This window comes from Microtus oregoni, unplaced genomic scaffold, assembly GCF_018167655.1.
Source record: "Microtus oregoni isolate MIOR12 unplaced genomic scaffold, Mior012 000001F_ref0000356, whole genome shotgun sequence".
Taxonomy (NCBI): domain Eukaryota; kingdom Metazoa; phylum Chordata; class Mammalia; order Rodentia; family Cricetidae; genus Microtus; species Microtus oregoni.
Window position 1 is genome coordinate 82,659,802 of NW_024543060.1, and position 18,305 is coordinate 82,678,106.

Below are 18,305 nucleotides of genomic sequence, written 5' to 3' on the forward strand. Positions count from 1 at the left end.
CACTGACAGTGGGTCCATAGGGGGCGCTGCAATGGAGGGGTGGGGCCCTTCATAAGAAGCTGTGTTCTACAGATGAAGAAGAGGGGTTGTTAAAAATGACTGTGGGCTCAAATGCTTAAACTGTGGGTAAAATTCATTCAGAAATGGATGTGGTGAGAGGGATAAATACAGGTACTTGAGAAAGAGAGTGCTATGCTACAGAATGAGAGAGAAAGAGAGAGGGGGAGGGAGGAGAGAGAGAGAGAGAGAGAGAGAGAGAGAGAACAAGAAAGAGAGAGCATATGCAAGAAAGGGGGGCTGTGCCATTAAGAAGGAACGCTGCGCAGGATAATCAAACAAGCATGAGGGTTTTTGATAACACGGAGAGAACCTAGACAGTGATGGCCAGGAGATGATAGAAAATCATCAGTTTGGAGCACAAAATGAAAGCTGAAAAAAAGCACTTTGTCCAAAGTCAAATTTAGGTTATCACTGTTTGGGCGATTGTCCGTAGTATGGAAATAAACTCTAAAAGAATTTGTAGTTGAACACGTTCTGCATACGCTAGAAAAAAAATACATCAAAATGATTTGGTATTATAGGTTTTGATGACGCTAAATATTAAAAAAATATCAATTTCACAGAAAAGCTGACTGTAAAATCTTGCCAATAATATACAATAATGCCCCCCAAATAAATCCACAAAAGGGGCAAATAAAAGATGAGTATAGAAGGTGAATCAAAAAATCATGTAACGCATTCAGCTTTCCATGCAATTTTTTCAAAAGATGTTGCCTTCTTGACATACAAGTGACACAAAGCCAGGATCTCAGGCCATAAGGCCATTCTCCTATAACCGCCATCCAAATTTCAGCACTTACCTTTTCCTATTGAATTAGGACCTTAGGAGGAAGAGGAGGGAGGAATGGAGAGGAAGATGGAAAAGCCCTCAGTAGAAACCATGGCTGTGCCCCAGCAGATGCACAGCTGACAGAAAACTAGGTAGGGCCTCTGCTTCTCAGCCTCATTGCTGCTACGCAGAGGATAAACCCTTTGCACCGGAATTCCATTGACTTAATCATCTCTACCGCCATCTAAGTCTCTTGATTTTCATTATACTTTTGTTACTTCTACCCCTCCAAGCCTTTAGCCCGGCGATTCTTAAACGCCAGTGTTTGGGAATCCCAGAGGGTCGTGGGAAATGGGATCAGTCGTCACTGAGGCACCTCTGAACCAGCAGCTCCACACTCCAGATCTAGGCCTCCCTGATCCAATCCATGTCAGTAGATTCATAGAAAGCAAAATCATCCCCATTGAAAACTGCTCATCGTGAACTTCTAAGTCGGCTTCTGACCCTGGATCTACTGCCCTGAATCAGGATCCCCGTTCTGCGAGCTTTCTCCTCAGGGTCTGGACAAAACCTGATAACCTAGACAATTGCTCAGCTGCTGCTTCCAGCTCCCCTCAAGGCTGATGGGCAGTGAGTGCACTGTTCACAAAGCTAATGAGGTTAATGTCTGCCTGTTTGAAGACGGGGCTGTGCAAGAAGAGACAGGCAGAAGCGAGCCCATAATGACGCGGATTGAGAGAACGTCTCTTGTCTCCCTCCATGACATAATCCAAAACTGATTAGGAAACCCTTAACAAGTGCAGGCTGAGCTGCTGGGATTTAAACCGTTGTAAGACAGCACATAACGAGGGGGCAGAGATAGCCTCTCTCCTGCCTCCCCATTGTTGAAGCGCGGTCTCCTCCTCCAGGTCCTCCCAAAAGATCTGAGCACACTCTCTTCCTGGGCATACATAGCGGGCTGAGGGGCTCTGGAGTCACCCAACAGCCCAGGAAAAACAACACCCAGTGCACAATATGCTCATTGTTTTGATTGAGACATGGCTGTTTGAAATGCATTTATTTCTGCCTCTCGTAAATACTCCTCCGCAGCAGGGAAAAGAAAATATAACAATAATAAATGCATGGCAAATAGAGGGCCCAGACAACTCACACTTAAATTACAGTCACGTCATCACAGTCCTAGCCCATCTTTCAATTATAGTCATTAATTGAGGATGTAACCCAGAAACAATTACATCCATGAAATTCTAATGAGTCTCCTGCAGTTAATATCAAAAGCAAACAGTGGGAAGTGCATGCTGGTGCCGGAGTCTAATCCAATTGTGTCGATTAAAATAAAGAAGAGCTTTTTTTTCTTCTTCCGTAGCATGTAAATCCGACTCTTTCTCCCTACTCAGTTTTCATTTCTCCAGGAGTGACAGACTCCCTGCATAGATTTGCTTATCTAACAAGCTTACCAAGCTGCCGGCTCTCAATTATGGGCAAAGCGCATCTTTAGACTCACCAGTGGGGAATAGATTCTGCTCCTGGGACCCATCTCTGAGAGACTCTCCCATTTCCATATGAAATGTCGACTCTTTGTTTACCTGAATGGAGGGGGAATATACTTCAGATTTTACTACAGCCAAGCACATAATAATAATAATCACATTGATGGTGATTCCAGGAGAACTTAGTGGCAGCTGAATCCTAAATCTTGTTGCTTCCCTAGGAATAAGTAATAAGATAACAAAAGAAAAACAGCAAAAAAAAAAAAAAAAACAAAAAAAAACTATGAACTATTTTCAACTTCAAAAGAATACAGAGGAAACGCACAACTTTAAATTGTGAATGTGTGTGTGTGTGTGTGTGTGTGTGTGTGTGTGTGTGTGTGTTGTAGTATGTCTTCCAACTTAACACAGAACCAAGTTACCCGGGGAAAATTTTTAATTTAGAACTTGCCTTCATCTGACTGGCCTTTAGGCACGTCTGTGAGACATTTTCTTGGTTGCTGACCATTTTCTTGGTAGGAGTGTCCAGGCTACTGTGGGTGGTACCATTCCTAGGCAGGTGGGCCTGGGCTATGTGATACAAAGTGGTTGAGAAAACCAGAGACAGCTAGCTAGTAGCAGTGATCTTTCATAATCTCTGCTTCAGTTTCTCCCTCCAGGTTCCTGCCCTGCTTGAATCCTTGCCTGGCCTCCATGATGGACTGTAACTTGCAAGCCAAATAAACCCTTTCTTCCCCTAGTTAGCAGCAGAGAAATAAGCTAAGACAGGATGTGGGCAGCTGAGAGCATCCACAACTGGTCCGAAAATCATCCAGGAGGCAGAAGTAGGGGAAGGGGAGTGGGGTAAATGTGTAGATAAAAGGAGTCTTCCTTCAAAGAAACAGCTCTTTCGGAAATGCAAGGGTCCCAAACCGAGGATGCAGTACTGTGAACAGGGCTAAGTAACAATTACAAATGAGTGCTTGGGGCAGAAGAAGAAAGGCAGAACAGCTACCCAGACAAGCTCAAAGAGATAAATATTTTGTGTACTAATAAAAATCTGCTTTCTGAAAAATAACTGGATCACTATGCAAAATGTATATCCCTTAATAGCAGTAGCCAACTGTGGGCAGGCATACAGAGAGGAGGCTGCCCAGAGCAGAGTCAGCTTCTAAAGAGCCAAGTCAGGGTGTCCGTGTGGAAATGACATGACCACAAAGAAGGAATCTGAACACAGACTGACATTCAGCAGAGAGCAAGTCCTGAATGACTTTATTGGGTTTCTGACGTCGCTGATGGCTGACTAAAGAATGTCTTAACTCCGCCTTCATCTGGGGCGTTCCCATCTGAACTACGACTGTGAGGTGAGTCTTACCCTATCCATACCCAGGATCTCTCACATGGATAAATATGCTGTTCTCATTTACATTTGAGGAACCAAGGAAAGGGAAAGGTCAAAAGAAAAAACACAAAAAGTAGCCATTAAAATAACACAGGGGAAATTCCAGCAGGACTGAGATATTTACTGGAATTCTCTTACTGCGTGGCAGCTGGAAATTGTAATCAGAGAATCAGACAGGATTTGAGAAACAACCGTAAGTGACTTGCAGCTGCGGAGGAAGACTACAAGGCAGAAGACCAAGACTGTGATCATTATTACAGCACAGAAGCAACAGCGATGGGAAATGGAAAAGATAAACAGCTAAGTCAAAACCATGGGAAGAAGTCAAATGATTTTAGTAATAAAGAATAAAGTTCACCAGGCGTGGTGGTGCACACCTTTAATCCCAGCACTCAGGAAACAGAGGCAAAAGGATGCTTGGAAGTCTGAGGCCAGCCTAGTCTACATAGTGAGTTCCAGGACAGTCAGGGCTATGTAGAAAGACCTTGACTCTAAATAATAATAAATAAATAGGCTTCAAGATGCACAAGAGGGATGAATTGTGTCAAGCACCTGGTGAAATAAGAAAGGGGTAAGACAAGAAAAGAGAGAGGTGTGGCTAAAGAGGCGGCTTGGAACTTGAGGTTATGTGCTGCTTTTGCAGAGGAACAGGGTTCAGAGCCCTGTACCCATACAGGGTAGCTCACAACTGCCTGTAGATCCAGCTCCAAAGGATCAGATGCCCCCTACTGGCCTTTATGGGAACCTGCACTCACATTCACATGTACACACACAATGATAAATTTAAATATATATATATATATATGTATATATATATATCAAAAAGATACAGAAAAAACAAAAGAAGATAGAGAAAAATTACTACTTCTGTAATTAATAGTTCTAGGAAATAAAACCAATAGGGAATAACAAATATTTGTAAAAGACTTTTAAATTATCTGTGAGTTCTCAGCCCTAACTAAGTCATTTATTGTTGACAGAGGTTTCTGTCCCACCCGGTCCTGCAATAAACACTCAGAAACTATATTATTTGCCATACTGTTTGGCCAATAGCTTAAGCATATATCTGGCCAACTCTTATATCTTAAATGAATCCTTTTATATTAATCTGTGTATTGCCATGTGGCTTTGGCTTACCGGCAAGGCTCTGGTGGGCTCCAGCAGAGGTATCTGTTTCCTGTGGGAAGCTTCATGGCTTCTCTCTGACTCCGTCTACTGTCTCTATATATCTCTTTCAGCCTGGCTTTACTCTTAATCATTGGCCAAAAGCAGCCTCTCATTAACTAATAAAAGGAACACACAGACAGAAGGACTTCCCACACCCTTTTATAGCATCCTGTCTAGGGCTCAGGGCCACGCGGATAAGGGTGCAGAAAGAATATATTGCAACAATGAACTCACAGCAGCTTTGGATGCCTGCTCTGAGTCTACGCAAGGATAGGCCCTGTCAACAATCAATCATTGGTGGAGGTGGGGCTCAGGTGGCCGTACTTCTCACTGATGAAGTTTGCTAGTAACAAATTTGGGAGAGAAGAAATCATTGCCTTCGGTTGTGTATCCACGGATGATCCCATTAGCCTCCAACGGATCACTTCAAACTATTCGAAACAGACTAAATGGAGCATACAAAACCAGAATTAGGAATATGTAGAGGAATTGGTTGGTATGAGGGTTGACAAGGAAGTGAAGAGGATAAGAGAATACATTAAGAGAGGGAAGTTAATCAAAATACATTTTATAATATATATATTAATTTGTCAACTAATAAAATTAACCAATTAAAAATCTTAGAAGTTCTAACTAAACGAAGATGCAACTCTACATATGGAATGTGTGCCAATAAAAACTGACCCCACTCAACACCAAGGTATAGCCTAATGAAATTGTTGGTCTTCAAAGTGAAAACATTTAATGAGTGGGTTGACCAGAATGTCAATGAAAAAGCATGGGATTGGTGCTAGAGCTTTTCTACCTTTTAATTCAGAAGTGGCGAAACATCTAGAAGTTGTTTCAGGAAGAAAAAAAAAATCAGGGTTACTTATCTTCACAAAAAATCAAGTCAAAATATGTTTTCAAAACATATACAAAAACCACAATAAGTATAGGGGCTCCTAAAAAGCAACCTGCTCTGTCATTCCTTGGGGGGGGCACATTATATAACTATACGTGTGTGTATGTGTGTATATGTATATATGTATGTACATATATACATTTATGTATACACACATATACATATACACACACACACTAAGAAATAAAAGCCAGTGTATCTTGGAGATACCTGCAAACCAGTGGTCATTGGAGTACTCTTCACTAGAGTCAGAGAATTGGCCTACATACCCATCAACTGCTGAACAGATATGCGTATCACACACACAGAAGATTGGTATTCAGTCACAGAGAACACAAGTATATCATTTGCAGGAAAATAAACAGAACTGGAGATTAGATCTTAAGCAAAATAAAACAGAATCAAAAAGACAAATACTGTCTTTTAACAAAGTGAAAAGAAGGAAAGAGAAATCTGATAGAAGGGGGGGCTGTTTGGAGGAGGAGAGGGCTGGCCACCAGGGAGAGAGGGGGATAAAGAAGGGTTAAAGTTGAGGTGTATGATGGAAGCACATCCTGCATATATATGACAATGTCATGACAATACATGCTGATTGAGATGCATCAGAAAACAAGGGTTGTAATTTACTGTGAAAATGTCGCTGCAATGATTATCTTTATAGAAATGCTATATCCTGAATTTTAAACAATAGAAATGTACTGTCTGGTCAAAGAGCAATAATTATATTCATGTTGTCAATGTGAGCTGGTAGCCAATGCTAATAGAGACTATATTCCACTGCCTTGCTTGCCAGAAAGAATCAACGTGCAATCATGTATTTTGTATAAGATAATTGTATTTCTAATAAGGATAATGGAAGAGAAGATGGTATTCTAATAGCAAGGCTGCAGTTTTCATTACTTTAAAAAATACTTTTATTCAACTAGATCTCCTACCTCCCCTACCCTCCAACTTTGCATCCTTTTTTTTAAACAACCCACAAGTCCAACTTGTGCCCATCTACTCTTGGGTGTGAGTCCAATCTCTGGACCATTGCCCAACTGCAAAACATGTAATGAAATAGCAAAGGAGAATGGACGCCAAAGCAAGAAGTGGAGAAGCAGAAGCTGGGCCCAGTAAAGCCACCACAGATGGTGAAGCACAGGCTATGGGGCCAACGGAGCCAGAACACAGAGCTCAGGACACAGAGGGCACCTCCCAGACCATGAAAAACACTGGAATTTGCCCTGCTGGACTTATAACTGGTAGACCAGTTAGTCCTTCCATTTTATCCCTCCTCAGAGGTTGCTGTCTACCACAGAAATCTCTCACCATAATAATTGGAAGTGATTCATTTTCCACAGGGGGAAAAAAAAAACAGTTTTTCATTTGGACAGATCCTACTTTCAGTCTCAGTCATACCTAATACTTAGAAGGAAGTTTGTAGACTTTGAAAATGATGATATTTAGATGGGAGAGTTGTGGTGTGAGAGAGAGAGAGAGAGAGAGAGAGAGAGACAGAGAGAGATGATGTGTATGCATGAGTGCACATATATGTGTGTGCATGCGGAGCCTGGAGGATGATGTAGGATGTCTTCCTCCATAGCACTGCATCTTATTTGTCAAGCACAGTACACTGGTGAGATGTTTTCTTGTCAGCTTGACACAAACTAGAATTACCTCAGAAGAGAAACACTCCCTTAAGGAATCATTTCTATCACACTGACCTGTGGGTATGCTTGTGAGAAGCTCGCCTGACTGTGGTTGGGTACACGAGGACTCAGACCACTTTGGGTGTTACCATCCCTAGGCAAGAGGGGTGGGATGTATAGTAAGACTGGCTGATCTTTAGTTGGGGGATAAGAGAGAAAGCAAGTCAGTAAGCAGCATTTCCTCAAGACTTCTGCTTCAGTTTCCACTAAAGCTCTTGCCCTGACTTCCCTCAACGGTGGACTGAAATCTGTAAGCTACAATAAAACCTTCACGGGCTATTTTTGATCGTGGTGTTTGTACAGGAACAGAAAGCAAACTAGAACAGAGCATCTCTGAGTTGATAGGACTAGTCTAGATAGTCAGATCGCTCTTAGAGCACGCGTTCTACCTGGCATTTGAGGGAGCTGGAAAACTAAACGCTGGTTCTCAGGCTGTTACAGCTGGTGATTTATCCACTAAGCCATAGCCACAACCTCTTAAAACTAAATTTCAGCTGGGCAGTGGTGGCGCACACCTTTAATCCCAGCACTCAGGAGACAGAGGCTGGTGGATCTTTGTGAGTTCGAGACCACCGTGGTCTACAAGAGCTAGTTCTAGGACAGGCTACAGAGAAGCCCTGTCTCGAAAAACAACAACAAAAAACTAATCTTCAAATTTACACTAGATCCTGTATGGATTGGAAATTTGAGGAATGTTGAGATTAAATTACTGTATCTTGTATCTCTAATAAACATAAATATTTTTATTATGTCTGGAGAATGGAATGTTATGAATAAACTTATATATTCAAGATGACAGAGAGTATAACCTGTTACTCTCTGACAAAAGCTCCCTGAGTCTTCCCACCTTAATCCTCCCTGCTGGGCCTTTTCGAGAGAGTCACCAAAATAATTCTTTCAAAATGTTGGTCCTGTTCTCCTCATCTCAATAGTAATGAGAGCTGAAATCATCCCGCTTGCCTATGGGACCTTGCATGAAGTAGCCAGGCCCACCTTGCTCACTGACTCCGCCTCCAACCTTCCTCCCATTTGCCCAATTTGCTTTGGAAAAGGATATCCCCTTTTAAGTCATGGGGATGTGCTGGGCTGTGTTCCTTAGTGGTCTTGTCCACTGTCCCTCACTCTACCTGGCTGAACTTTCCAGAAGGCTGACATAGTTCACTCTTCCATCTGTTTGACCTGGGTTCTAAGGTCATTGCATGAATGCGGATGCTTCTCTCGCCTTTGGGGAAATGGAGGCTCCAAATGTTAACGGTCCCCTCTGAACAAATGGCTTGCGTAGATGCCATCTACTGTATGTTTGTATGTTCACTAACGTTATTTTAGCCACTGCTTCTCTCTCTCTCTCTCTCTCTCTCTCTCTCTCTCTCTCTCTCTCTGTCTCTCTCTCTCTGTCTCTCTCCCTCTCCCACTCTCCCTCTTCCCCTCCCCCCTCTGCCCTCCCTCTCCCCCTCCCTCTCCCCCCCCCTGCCATGGAAGGCTGTGCTTTCTGGATTTTCTCACTACAGCCTCTGTTTACTACCATGAGACTGACGGCTAATACATAGTTGAGGTTTCATATGTGTTGAGCAAATGAATTAATAAAATGGGCAGAAGAAAGGAACTCAGCTTTCTAGCCAGAAAAATCTTTGTTATACCCTGGGGTACTTTCCTATTATCTCTCATACTCCAAGAGCCCCTTTATCACATACGTGTTGTCTGACCATAGAATTCATACTACGCTGCTCTGCAGTTACAGGTACCGATTTTTATCTTTGAAACCAGTCCCAATGAAAAAGAAACCACCAGAAAAAAAAAAACTCATTTGTTCAAGAAAGGAAACATTGTATAGTCAAAGCAAATGACATTTGAGTGCTTCCTAGTCCCCAAGTGCTATTTTAAGTGGTTTATGGGATTCAAAGTTATCACAAAATCTTTAGACCAGGCCTCAAGGCTTAACTGGTAAACCATAAATTCAAATACCAGAAAGTCAGTGTGCTCAGTACCATCATTATACTGTCCATATATTGTTTATGTTATAGAATTGCTTTTTTCTTATTATTATCATTGTTATCTTTAAAAAGAGGAAATATTAAGTCACACATGTTAAAAATAATAACAGGTCTTCTTTTGCTAAACTAATAAATAACCAAAAATAAAATCCTTGCTTTTACTCATGTAATATATCAACTCTTACTACATTATTCTTTTTTTTAAAAAAAAAAGATGAAAGTCATAAGCAGCTTCCATTCTAGGTTGTTAATCTACCTACTTATGAGCCAGACCATCGACTCAGGCATCTGTTGTGACAACGGGGTAGAGAATTCGTGGGTCAATGAAACAGTTTTGCTATTATTGTTATTTCTTTTCAAAAATGAATAGAATAGAGGGAGTCCCTGCCTGCAAGGGTTTAATAATCTAAGAGAAACATATTTGGATAGACTTGGAAATTTAGAGCCAACTAATCATTCCAAGCATTTGTAGTAAGCTATTTGTAATGACAACTTGGTGCCCAAGAAACTCTTTTCACATTTAGAATTGAGCCATGGCTTTAATTTTCTTTACATAAGCGACTACATTAATAACACACTTTATACAGTAAATACTAAATACACTTTTTTGAAATGTATATGCCAAGAATTGGCAGACAAAAAGAATAAGGTGCTAATTAGGAAAAAATCATTTAATGTCAATTTTGTTTTTTAAATGCTAACTGGAAACAATATCAAAGTCTGAGAAATCACATTTTGGGGCCCTGACTACATCTATTTTCAGAGCAATTTTACTCATGGAAAAATAGATGCCTTTCTTTAGTAACCTCTGAGGATGGACATAAATATAGCAAAATGATGCTTGCAATTCTTATGGAAAGAAAAGCAAACAGTTCCCCCTTCAACTCTGGGTACCAGCAAGTAAACAGTTCACATAAAACCGTGTGCAATTATAGCCCTTAGGATACCTTGGAATGCTTCTAAATATTTATGTTCTTACTGGGGTCAAGAAAAGAACGGGAAATACACATTGTGACCTACTGCGTAATCAGTTCTGGTTCTAATACTGTCCTACAGTTGATGAAATGGAGAGACTCACCATCTGTCATCAATAATGCTGTCAAGAAGATTTGGAAAGCATGGGATTGGGTTTTGGCAGCAGGCTCTCTGTTAAAATGTGGTTGGAGGTGAACCTGGGAAATCCTGATGTATTTAAAGGAGACACAAATGTCTCAGCACATGAGCAGCCCAAGCCTGGGTGCTGAAGTGTTTTATTTCACAGAGGCACGGATTCCAGTCAACTCAACAGATGAGGGCTGTGTTTGTATATGGAAATGTGTGTGTTAGGCTCCACATCAGAGCACTTTCAGACAAAGATGGCATTGGGGACAAGTACCTGTCATATTAGGGAAGAGTCTCCTCAGCACTGAAGGAAAAACCAGAGCAGAAGAGCCAGGAGTGGAAGTCCTGATGAGAGGCAAAGGTTAGAAAAAGGTTTCTGATTAACTGTCCCAGAGAAGGGGCTTTGCCAAAATTCTGTCACTTTGGACACCTAGGCATGTTCATATCAGGTCAGAGGAGACAAAAATTGGGTCAGTGGTGGGGTAGGGATAAAATGCAAGGACACTAGTGGGAAGAAATTATGGTTAAGGGTGAAATGAGAATCTTTTAATAAGGGCTTGGTAGAACATTCTGGGAATGTCTCTCATTTTTGTAGGGTCTGGAGAGCAGCTGAGCAGGTTTTAGCGTGGACAACAGATACACAACAACCTCGGGATGCAGTAGACTCAGCTTCTGTATATCCTGGGTTTGGGTTTGTTTCCTGAACTATTGGGAAGGTCCCCAACATGTCTATGTTAGCCAAGAAGGCTACGAAGCATCCAGATCCAAGATTTCAAACCATGCCGGCACATATAGATATACATAGGAACAAAACGGGATCAAATTTAAACTATCCTTACCATATTGGCCTCAGAGAGTATTATTATAATCAGATTTTATTAAACACTCAAGACTTCATTCTTGGTGGGAAAGATAAAATTTGAAAAACTATGCCAATTGGAAATCTTAAGAAATTATTTAGACTTATAAATATGAGATGAATAAAAAAGGCCCCAGAATTGAATTAGTGCCCCCTCATAGAAAAGAATATTCTGTTGAGTTTCTGTATAACATTAGCAAGACTTGATTTTTTTTCTTCCTTTCTTATGTTGTAAAATTGGTATAACAATACTTGTTTCATGGGACTGTTTTGAGATGTTCTGGAAGAAAAAAGTGCAAAAAGAAAGAAACACTCAACAGGAGAGCAAATCAAGTTCAAACCTAATTTGAATATTCTTAAATAGCGCACAATATATATGCATATACGTATATACATAGGTAATGATTACCACTTAAATGAGGCATCTTTCTTCCTCAAATGTACAAGAAAGAGATTAACACTCATCAATCCGAATTGATTTAATGAAGCTTGATTGGAAGATGAATGATGATTTAAACGGTTCCAGGCAAATGGATCCCTTTGGCTGATAGAGCTTTATGCTCAGTTTATTATTTATACTTACATGTCTCTTTGGTAATTTCGAATATATTTCACTGAACTGTGTATCTGTTTCCTGATTCATCAGCCCCTGATAAGAATGAAGATTATTTTCTCTACATCATTAATGCATCTTTGATAACAAAGTTGATGATCAAAGAGAGAAGTACTGAGGATATATAGGCAGAGTTTCCATCATTAATAATATTGAGTGTTTTCTTTCAACACTCATAGGTGCTTTGTGGATGTGGTCCTTTATCTAGAGGAAGAAAAATAATTTAATTTCAAAGCAATGTCTTATAAGATTCTCATAACACACTGTGAGGATTAATCTTGATTGTAGGTTTCATTGGATCAGGAATCAGCCAAGAGACATGCCTACAGATATGCTTATGAGAGTATTTCAGGGGGGGGGGGATTTACTGAAAAGGAAGACCCTCCATTAGAGTTGACAACACTCTCTGGTGACAGAAAAGAGGTAAAATGTTCTAAGGGTAAAAACCAGCGCTGCTCACTTGCCTACCTTCACCTCTTCCGAACAAGGACATCTGTCCTGTTGTTTGTGCTTCCTGCCATGTTTCCCTGGCATCCTAGCCTGCTTCCTTGTGTTTTCACCACTGTTAAAAACTGCAGCTCTCCCGAATGGTCCAGATCTTCAATATTAGATTAGGACCACTAAGTCATCCAGCCTCATGAATTCATCACTGTGATGACTAGACCATAGCGTCCCTCCAAAACCAACTTCGAGACTGAGTCCTATATGTAAAAGCAAAGAACCTTTAGTCTTAGACAAGCTCATGAACTCGGACTCTGTGTGTGATCAGAGAGTCCCGAGCTCAGTTGGGGTTGAGTTTTTATAATAGCAAATGTAGGGGCGAGGGATTTCTAAGGTTCAGTAGCCCTGATTGACTGACATTTGTCTAGGGGTGTCCTGGTGAAAAGTGATGTGTGTGTGCTGGAAGGTGATCCTATCTACAAAGGGTGAAAAGTTAGGAATTTCCTTTGAATGGTCTGTTCCTGGGTGCTCTCAGTTTGATATCTTTCTTGGATCCAGGGTAAACTATTGAGACCAGGGCCTCTGTTGAGCTTGTCATGGCTGGGTCCTACAATCGCTACCAGGTTGTCAGTCTCTCTAGCGAGCTGATGGCCATGGTTGGACTACGCAGACTGAGAGGGTCATCCTATATAAATCTACTTTCTAATATAAATTTACTCTATTGCTTCTGTTACTCTAGAGAACCCTTACTAACACACACACACACACACACACACACACACACACACTTCCATTTAAACACAATTCTGAAATCCTTAAAATATGAAGAGAGTATGTTAAGAAATACAAATTAATTGTGTTACTTTAAATTAAGAACTGAAACACCACATACACTAGCAAAATAGTCCACTAAGTGCTCCCCATCCACCAATCCTATGACTTAGCACTATCAAAATTTATTTTGAGATCTAATTCTTAAGCCACTGTCTTCTTTCCGTGGTAAGAAAGCCCGGAGTTTTCTCTAATTATGTACATATGTGCATATGTCGCAACTAAAGACAGTTCTAGCAATGCCTTGGCAAGCAAGAATAGTAAACTCAAAAACAACACTGTATTTCCTTAAGTAATTACTTAATTAATGCCTTCTGTCTTGATTATAGCTTAAGTAAATGAAAATATCTTTCATTTTTTTAGCCCTACATCTGAACTTTCTGCATTTCTTAGATACAAGAATCCAAGTGAACAGTTTATTTACGTAATAAGCAATGATAGCTACCAAAGAGTCACCCTGGGAATGCACACATGGGATCACTACACCAAGCAGCAGAAACAACCCGAAAAATTCTAACAGTTGAATTTCCTAGTAATGATACATCATTATTTTCATCAATTTTCGGCTTGCGAGAGCTGAAGATAATCAAGCAAGATCCATATTTTTCTCAGTAGTGGATTGATTGGCAAGGGGAAGTGAGCGAGCTGAAGCAGTTAAGCAAATGGAGGAAGCTACACAAGAGGACAGCGAGGGCGTGGTGAACTCTTGCTTCCCACCAGCAGCTGTTGTCAACACTTACAATGGCTGCAGTGACTTCCTCCTCACAATGCTAATTGCGACACGTTGGAGCATGGGCCCCTTCGAAACAAAAAAAGTGAATGACTCGGTCAAGTATACCTAATTGCTGGAGACAGGATTTGAACTTAGCTCAGGGAGATGCCAGGACTGCAGGGCCATGAATACATCTTTATAAACAAACCTAACCAAATTCAGGTCCACAGTTTTTTCTATTTAGCTTGTTTTGTGTGTCATTCATATTTTAGAAGCTACTGTGTAAACAAAGAACCAACGAAATATTTCGGGCAAGAAGAGACACATTGGTTGTTATGTTAGTCAGGAAAAATGGAATAGCATATATCTGTTATTAAAAGGTTTAAGTTAAGTGCCTGGTTCAATAGCTTTAGAGGCCGACTGTCAAGTCTTAAATTGGCCTCACATTCGGAGGCGATCTACTAGCAGAATCTTCTCTTCCTCCAGAAAGGTCAACATCTTTTTCAGACTTTAGTCTTTTACTGAACAGATGAGACCCACCTACTTTATGGAAGCCAATCTGGCCTTTGCAAAACCTAACAATTCCATGCTTTGTTGACATCCATGGGAAGCCTGCCCCTTTCCGAATAGAAACAGAGGAGAAGAGAATGGGGGTGACGGTCGGGGCAGAAGAGAGGAGCAAGAATGGGAGGTTAGGGGAGAGGGAAACTGCTTTCAGGATGTTAAAGCAATAAATGTGATAAAACAATGAATAAATCTCAAACCTAATGATTTAAACATTGATCATATTTGAAAAAAAATACTTCATGGATCTATCTACACCAATGGTTCTCAAGCTTCCTTATGTTGTAAACCTTTAACACATTTCCTCATTTTGTGGTGAGCCCCACACAATGACAACCACAAAATTATTTTTGTTGCTATTTCACTGTGCTTTCCAATAGTCTTAGGTCATTTCACCGTGGTTTCCAGTGGTCATTGGACCGCCAAAAAGGGGTTATGACCCACAGGTTGAGAACTACTGATCTAGACTAGCATTTGATCAAGTATCTGGGTATCAAGGTCTAGTCATATTAACATACAAATGGCCATTACAGCCTTTTCATGTGTATTGATTTGCATGGTTGTGTGTTATGACTGAAACAATGTAGCAAACTTCTTAGCAGGCAAAAATATTAGTTGACTCTGAAATGACACTCACTGATTACCAAATGCTTTCAGACCGTGTTGACTAGCTGGATTTCAAACAGGATAAACAAGCGGCCTTCCTGTTACAGTGCCCTGCCCTCAGTGGCTGTGGATTTCTTCAACCCAGAAATTCTATCTTCTTCATCCTGAGGTCTCAGTGCAAATCACAACAATCTAGAACAAGCTAGTTCTGATCAGAATACAGCAACTGCTGACTCCAAGTTCTCAGACTCCTGCCTCCAAACTGCTAAAAAAAAAAAAAACACTCAATATGCAAATTAGGGAAGCCATGGGTGACCCAAAGATGCTTAAGAAAGATCCATGTTAAACCTGCATAGGGATAGAATGAACTCTGTCGCTGTTCTCAAGTCAGGAGACGGAGCACCCATTTCTCAGCATTTTGGTAACTAAATAGGCCTGTTATTCCATTCACAAGGGTGACCAGCCCAATTTAATTCTCTAATCATCCCAGGAAAACCTTTTCAGGAAATCTGAGGACCTCTATCTGGTTCCACTGCCACCGGTTAGTCTACAAATCATTAGAAGGCCTCATAGTTCTGATGGTGAGGCTGACATCATCTGAAGTCAAAAAAAACTATGATTGAAAGTTTTACTTTGTTCTATCTCATCATATCCACGCTACTATCTCAACTGCACGAGACAGGGATGGAGAGCGAAGCAGGAATAGGAAAACAGGGAGTTGTTGTGGTGAGTTTATTTCTTCCTTCAACCACATCATGGAACTGATAACATACTACCGCTGAGTGATTGAAGTAAATGAAGCAGAGACAGAGACATCTTGGCCAGGCAGCTCAGCTTCCTTAGGAGGCAACTGTGAGGTCAGGAGCTGTGCAGACTTGTGGTACACAGTTTTCTGAGCCAGATAGGGTTCTGCATGTCAACTGACCATGACTTATTAGTATACAGGCATCAAGAGCCTTCTTCTATACATTTACTTATTAGTGTACACACACAAAGAACCTTCTGCTGTATTTTCATGTGTTAGGATACAGACACAACGAGCCTTCTGCTATATACTCAATAACTTGGACTCATCCGAATGTGTAGCCATGACATCAAGCCTAGGTTTCAATGGCAATGGTACATGTGACTCCATTGTCTGTTGCTCCCCAAGGGATGTTTGCTTCTATTGCCTGTGGTATCTGGGGAGCAACAGGAGCTTCCAGAACATCCCATACCTTTCTTTATCAGTCCACTTGCGTTTCAGCCTCAAAAATATTTTAAGTTATAATCTTCATTATAAAAAGAAGAATAAATATTTTCCATAACAACACGAGGAGCCCAAAGATGCTGGGGGCATTGGTTTACCCCTTTTTATTATCACTGCGGTACCGAGGACTGAAGATCAAGAGCTCAACTTTGAGATGTACCCAGTGCCCCGTTATCTTTTGTAAGTCCTTCCTTGTCTGCAATTCTGTGACAGGGTACCTTCAAGGTACCATCAAGCCATGCTAAATAACCAAGGTTGGGAACACTTCTTAGACCTCGTTCCTTAAATTATGAAAATGACAAGGACATAAAACCTTCTGCACAAGTCTTCCTGTGATTTACTTAGCCTGCATCCTGAGCTAAGCAGTGGCTGAATGAGCTCTACTGCTGAGTTACACATATCAAAATTTAATTAAGTTTCCGACCTAATGTCCCCTGGCTTCATTGATTAGGGAAGTCATGGGTGAACCATGTCATTCTCGGGAAGACAGTGTAACTGTGAAGTCTGGGCAGTCTCTTTATATTTCCTTTTAATCTGGGTGTTCTTTTCAAGTCTCATTAGATCATTATGTGTGTTACAGCCGCGTTAATCTTTTTCCAAGAAATGAACTTTTCAAAATTGCACATTTTTAGTGACTTCTAGAGTTGCCATGGCAGCTTCATTAAAATACCCAGAGATGAACATTATCACAGCTACGCCGTATCTACCCAGGGATGTCAGGAAATGAGAATCCCACATAAAAGTACATTCTCGGATAGGGTTCATGAAACTTAGCAGATCAAGTGCCAAGGCTTTCAACTCAACGGCTTTAAATGAAAAGCTTTCTATCATGCACTGTGCACGTCTTCTCGATGACTGGCTTTCTGTCAGCAATAGCTTATTGTATTTAGAGACACACAGTGCAGACTGATAATCTCTTTTTTCACTGCCGTTTGCAGGCTGCTTGTCATGGGAAAAAAAACACTAAGAGTCTTTTCAAGCCCTAAGTGAGTAGTTTTGTCCCTCGTCTGCCAGGAAGGATAGTCTATATAGATACGCCATCTATGCAGTCTCAGTCCTGGGTTCTAAGCAGTTAGAAATGACAGAGGTCATCTATATTACACACACACACACACACACACACACACACACACACACAAATAAATCTGGTATCATTTTACTAGTAATATTTTGTATAGACCTCAAGTTTACCTACAATAGTTGTATTAGTATATGTGAGTATGTATGTGTATATATCTACATAAGTACCTATACATGGGAATTTATTGGAATCACTGCAGTCCAACAGTGGCTAGCTGTGAATGGAAAAATTCAAGAATCCAGTTGTTGCTCAGTCCCATGAGGTTAGGTGTCTCAGCTGGTCTTCCATATAGACATATGCTGGAAGAAGGAGGCTCCAATGCCAATGAAAGAATGGACCTGCTGACAAGGTGAGGGCTAGCAGGAGAAGGACAAACATACCTCCTTCCTTCTCCCTTGTCCTTCCAACAGCAGGTGTGACCCAGATTAAAGATGTGCCTTCCACCTCAAGGTCTAAATTAAGGGCGTGTCTCTGATGGAGGAAGGTCATTGGTTAAATAAAAAGAAACTGCTTGGCCCTCATTGGTTAGAAGATAGATGCGAGGAGTAAACAGAACAGAATGCTGGGAGGAAGAGGAAGTGAGCTCAGACTCCACAGCTCTCCTCTCGGGAGCAGACGCCTCAGAGAGACGCCATGCTCCGAGCTCCCAGGCAGACGCACGCAATGAAGCTCCAACCCAGGATGGACATAGGCTAGAATCTTCCCGGTAAGCTCACTACGGGGCACTACACAGATGATTAGAAATGGGCTAAATTAATATGTGAGAATTAACCTAGAAGAGGCTAGATAGAAATG